At 56.8% G+C, this 6,000-nt stretch overlaps 1 protein-coding gene across 6 annotated transcripts in view; it reads left to right on the top strand.

The window, feature by feature from the left end:
* Positions 1-6,000, top strand: part of sin3b (SIN3 transcription regulator family member B) — a 60,232-nt gene that overhangs the window by 28,012 nt on the left and 26,220 nt on the right. The gene's annotated exons all lie outside the window — the stretch shown is intronic.

Raw genomic sequence — 6,000 nt, 5'->3', positions numbered from 1 at the left:
CCCCCCTTCCTCCCCCACTCTCCCCTTCCCCACCCCCACTCTCCCCTTCCCCACCCCCACTCTCCCCTTCCCCACCCTCGTCTCCCCTCTTCCCCACTCTCGCTCCCCTCTTCCCCACTCTCGCTCCCCCCCACTCTCCCTCCCCCCCACTCTCCCCTCCCCCCCCCCACCCTCCCCTTCCCTCCCCCCACTCTCCCCTTCCCTCCCCCCACTCTCCATTCCCCTTCCCCAGCCCCACTCTCCCCTTCCCCACCCCCACTCTCCCCTTCCCCACCCCCACTCTCCCCTTCCCCAGCCCCACTCTCCCCTCTCCCCCCACTCTCCCCTCCCCCCCACTCTCCCCTCCCCCCCACTCTCCCCTCCCCCCCACCCTCCCCCGTCCCTCACCCCACTCTCCCCTCCCCCCCACTCTCCCCTTCCCCCCACTCTCCCCTTCCCCCCACTCTCCCCTTCCCCCCACTCTCCCCTTCCCCCCACTCTCCCCTTCCCCCCACTCTCCCCTTCCCCCCACTCTCCCCTTCCCTCCCCCCACTCTCCCCCCTCCCCCACTCTCCCCTTCCCTCCCCCCACTCTCCCCTCCCCCCCACTCTCCCCTCCCCCCCCACTCTCCCCTTCCCTCCCCCCACTCTCCCCTTCCCTCCCCCCACTCTCCCCTTCCCTCCCCCCACTCTCCCCTTCCCTCCCCCCCCACTCTCCCCATCCCTCCCCCCCCACTCTCCCCTTCCCTCCCCCCCCCACTCTCCCCTTCCCTCCCCCCACTCTCCCCTTCCCTCCCCCCACTCTCCCCTTCCCTCCCCCCACTCTCCCCTTCCCTCCCCCCACTCTCCCCTTCCCTTCCCCCCACTCTCCCCTTCACTCCCCCTTTCCCTCCCCCCACCCCCCTCACTCTCCCCTTACCTCCCGCCCCCCCCCCCCCCCCATTAAAATATATGGTTTGTGGCATTGGTTGGTGACATGTGTTTTTGGATTTCTGTCCAATGGTCTCTTCACTGTTTTACATTCTCAAAATCTGTTGCAAGAAGCCTGTTTAGCATCTGCTGACCTATACAAGCCTGAAAAAAACAGCTTCTGCCACGTTTTCCTCAAAGGGAAAGTAATCAGTCGTGTATCTCAGGAACATCTGTTAGTCAAAAACCTGGCTTCACATTGCCACCAAAATAAAATTTCATCGAGTTTGACTGAATATCACCAAGTGATGTGTTCAAAATTTCCACTGGTATTTGTTCTAATAAACTTGGCAGGTTTTGTGTGAGCGTATTTAGCCTTCAATTTAAAATTTTTATTGAATGTTCTACAAAACTGTTGAGCCTCTGGAATCTGGGTGTGATTTTCGCTCCTTCAGAAGGGCCAAGACAAGCCCGATATCAACTCCCACCATTGTTTGTAATTGGGGTGTTTAGTCCATGGTTCACTTCGCCACACTGGTTAAAAGTGATTGTGAGGGCAGCACGGTGGTGCAGTGGGTTAGCACTGCTGCCTCACGGCGCCAAGGTCCCAGGTTCAATCTCGACTCTGGGTCACTGTCCGTGTGGAGTTTGCGCTTTCTCTCCGTGTTTGCGTTGGTTTCGCCCCACAACCCAAAACACGCGCAAGCTAGGTGATTAGCCACGCTAAATTGCCCCTTAATTGGAGAAAAAAATAACCAATTGGGTACTCCCAAGTAAAAAGTGAGTGTAGAGAGTTGGCCAACAGAACCAAACTTGGATTAGGTCCAGTTTCGCGCCCTCCATGAGAAAAGGGAAGTCTGATGGAGGTCTTTCAAGATAATGAGAGGTATTGATAGTATAGACTCGATGGAGATCGTGGGGAATCCAAAACTAGACTTCATAAGAAAAGACGGTCGCTAATAAATCCAGAGGGGGATTCAGGAAAAACTGCTTTACTCAGAGGAAGTGGGTGAGTGTGAAACTCGCTCCCAGGGGGAGTGGGTAACTCGCTCCCAGAGGGAGTGGGTGAGTGTGAAACTCGCTCCCAGGGGGAGTGGGTAACTCGCTCCCAGAGGGAGTGGGTGAGTGTGAAACTCGCACCCAGAGGGAGTGGGTGAGTGTGAAATCGCTCCCAGAGGGAGTGGGTGAGTGTGAAATCGCTCCCAGAGGGAGTGGGTGAGTGTGAAATCGCTCCCAGAGGGAGTGGGTGAGTGTGAAATCGCTCCCAGAGGGAGTGGGTGAGTGTGAAACTCGCTCCCAGAGGGAGTGGGTGAGTGTGAAACGCGCACCCAGAGGGAGTGGGTGAGTGTGAAACTCGCTCCCAGAGGGAGTGGGTGAGTGTGAAACTCGCTCCCAGAGGGAGTGGGTGAGTGTGAAACTCGCTCCCACAGGGAGTGGGTGAGTGTGAAACTCGCACCCAGAAGGAGTGGGTGAGTGTGAAACTCGCTCCCAGAGGGAGTGGGTGAGTGTGAAACTCGCTCCCAGAGGGAGTGGGTGAGTGTGAAACTCGCTCCCAGAGGGAGTGGGTGAGTGTGAAACTCGCTCCCAGAGGGAGTGGGTGAGTGTGAAACTCGCTCCCAGAGGGAGTGGGTGAGTGTGAAACTCGCTCCCAGAGGGAGTGGGTGAGTGTGAAACTCGCTCCCAGAGGGAGTGGGTGAGTGTGAAACTCGCTCCCAGAGGGAGTGGGTGAGTGTGAAACTCGCTCCCAGAGGGAGTGGGTGAGTGTGAAACTCGCTCCCACAGGGAGTGGGTGAGTGTGAAACTCGCTCCCACAGGGAGTGGGTGAGTGTGAAACTCGCTCCCAGAGGGAGTGGGTGAGTGTGAAACTCGCTCCCAGAGGGAGTGGGTGAGTGTGAAACTCGCTCCCACAGGGAGTGGGTGAGTGTGAAACTCGCTCCCACAGGGAGTGGGTGAGTGTGAAACTCGCTCCCACAGGGAGTGGGTGAGTGTGAAACTCGCTCCCACAGGGAGTGGGTGAGTGTGAAACTCGCTCCCACAGGGAGTGGGTGAGTGTGAAACTCGCTCCCACAGGGAGTGGGTGAGTGTGAAACTCGCTCCCACAGGGAGTGGGTGAGTGTGAAACTCGCTCCCACAGGGAGTGGGTGAGTGTGAAACTCGCTCCCACAGGGAGTGGGTGAGTGTGAAACTCGCTCCCAGAGGGAGTGGGTGAGTGTGAAACTCGCTCCCACAGGGAGTGGGTGAGTGTGAAACTCGCTCCCACAGGGAGAGGGTGAGTGTGAAACTCGCTCCCAGAGGGAGTGGGTGAGTGTGAAACTCGCTCCCAGAGGGAGTGGGTGAGTGTGAAACTCGCTCCCAGAGGGAGTGGGTGAGTGTGAAACTCGCTCCCAGAGGGAGTGGGTGAGTGAAACTCGCTCCCAGGGGGAGCGGGTTAGTGTGAAACACACTCCCAGAGGGAGCGGGTTAGTGTGTAACTCGCTCCTTGAGGGAGTGGGTGAGTGTGAGACTCGCTCCCAGAGGGAGTGGGTGAGTATGAAACTCGCTCCCAGGGGGAGTGGGTGAGTGTGAAACTCGCGAGTGTGAAACTCGCTCCCAGAGGGAGTGGGTGAGTGTGAAACTCGCTCCCAGAGGGAGTGGGTGTGTGAGAAACACGCTCCCAGTGGGTGAGTGTGATACCCGCTCCCAGTGGGAGTGGGTGAGTGTGAAACTCGCTCCCAGAGGGAGTGGGTGAGTGTGAAACTCGCTCCCAGAGGGAGTGGGTGAGTGTGAAACTCGCTCCCAGAGGGAGTGGGTGAGTGTGAAACACGCTCCCAGAGGGAGTGGGTGAGTGTGAAACTCGCTCCCAGGGGGAGCGGGTGAGTGTGAAACTCGCACCCAGAGGGCGTGGGTGAGTGTGATACCCGCTCCCAGAGGGAGTGGGTGAGTGTGAAACACGCTCCCAGAGGGAGTGGGTGAGTGTGAAACACGCTCCCAGAGGGAGTGGGTGAGTGTGAAACACGCTCCCAGAGGGAGTGGGTGAGTGTGAAACACGCTCCCAGAGGGAGTGGGTGAGTGTGAAACACGCTCCCAGAGGGAGTGGGTGAGTGTGAAACACGCTCCCAGAGGGAGTGGGTGAGTGTGAAACACGCTCCCAGAGGGAGTGGGTGAGTGTGAAACACGCTCCCAGAGGGAGTGGGTGAGTGTGAAACTCGCTCCCAGAGGGAGTGGGTGAGTGTGAAACTCGCTCCCAGAGGGAGTGGGTGAGTGTGAAACTCGCTCCCAGAGGGAGTGGGTGAGTGTGAAATCGCTCCCAGAGGGAGTGGGTGAGTGTGAAATCGCTCCCAGAGGGAGTGGGTGAGTGTGAAATCGCTCCCAGAGGGCGTGGGTGAGTGTGAAATCGCTCCCAGAGGGCGTGGGTGAGTGTGAAACTCGCACCCAGAGGGCGTGGGTGAGTGTGAAACTCGCTCCCAGAGGGCGTGGGTGAGTGTGAAACTCGCTCCCAGAGGGAGCGGGTGAGTGTGAAACTCGCTCCCAGAGGGAGCGGGTGAGTGTGAAACTCGCTCCCAGAGGGAGCGGGTGAGTGTGAAACTCGCTCCCAGAGGGAGCGGGTGAGTGTGAAACTCGCTCCCAGAGGGAGCGGGCGAGTGTGAAACTCGCTCCCAGGGGGAGCGGGCGAGTGTGAAACTCGCTCCCAGGGGGAGCGGGCGAGTGTGAAACTCGCTCCCAGGGGGAGCGGGCGAGTGTGAAACTCGCTCCCAGGGGGAGCGGGCGAGTGTGAAACTCGCTCCCAGGGGGAGCGGGCGAGTGTGAAACTCGCTCCCAGGGGGAGCGGGCGAGTGTGAAACTCGCTCCCAGGGGGAGCGGGCGAGTGTGAAACTCGCTCCCAGGGGGAGCGGGCGAGTGTGAAACTCGCTCCCAGGGGGAGCGGGCGAGTGTGAAACTCGCTCCCAGGGGGAGCGGGCGAGTGTGAAACTCGCTCCCAGGGGGAGCGGGCGAGTGTGAAACTCGCTCCCAGGGGGAGCGGGCGAGTGTGAAACTCGCTCCCAGGGGGAGCGGGCGAGTGTGAAACTCGCTCCCACGCTCCCAGGGGGAGCGGGCGAGTGTGAATGTATAGATAGTGTCGATATATACATGGTGAAGCTGGGTAAACACGAGGGGGAAAGAATATTGATGAGGTGTTGATGTGATACCGATTAGAGTGGAAGGAGACTCATAAGCACCAGCATGGACTAGTTGGGCTGAATGGCCTGTTTCGGTGTTGTATATTCTGAGTATTCGTATGCCGGACCAGACTCCCAACAGTGGCTTGGATACCGGACAGAATCCCCAATGTTGTATTTACTTTGTAACACTGCGTGTTAGGAAAGGTACTTCGCTCCAGGAGTGATTTCACAGGATATTGGTATGTTAAAACAAACTTTATTATAGGGCAGCACACTGGCACAATGGTTAGCATTGCTGCCTCACAGCGCCGAGGTCCCAGGTTCGAAACCGGCTGTGGGTCACTGTCCATGTGGATTTTGCACATTCTCCCTGTGTCCGCGTGGGTTTCACCCCCACAGCTCAAAGATGTGCAGGCTAGGTGGATTGGCCATGCTAAATTGCCCCTTAATTGGAAAAAATGAATTGGGTACTCTAAATTTATTTTTAAAAACTTTATTACTAACACAGTATTAATAACTTTAATATTGTAAATACAAGTAGCTTTCAATGATGACTTAAACAATGCTTAACAATACAATGACACTAACCCTTAACTGTTATATTTATCTCCATTCAAACAATTCCCATCTCTGGTCGAAATTCACTTTTAAATACCGTTAGCACACTCAGGAATACTTGCTATAAAGAGATGTCTTGGATATAGAGAGATCCTTCAGGAACCAGCTGCCGACTCTTGTCTGAGTCGAGCTCCTGGTTAATCCGTCAGCCTTTCCTGAAACTGCTCCTATCATGTTCACAGGAAAATCATTAGTTTACTATCTCGAGATCAGCTGCTGGTCTGTCCACAGTCAAATCCTTAACTGCCTGTTTCTCCAGAAACTGTTAGTCTAAACTCACTGTATTGAGAGCACAGCTTTTCTCTGTTCACATCCCGATCCAAAACCAAACTTCTTTAACCAACAACCTGACTGCT

This window comes from Scyliorhinus canicula, chromosome 18 (genome assembly GCF_902713615.1).
Source record: "Scyliorhinus canicula chromosome 18, sScyCan1.1, whole genome shotgun sequence".
In the NCBI taxonomy this organism is placed as follows: domain Eukaryota; kingdom Metazoa; phylum Chordata; class Chondrichthyes; order Carcharhiniformes; family Scyliorhinidae; genus Scyliorhinus; species Scyliorhinus canicula.
The sequence above is the reverse complement of the archived record's forward strand: the minus strand, read 5'-3'. Positions and strand labels throughout refer to the sequence as shown.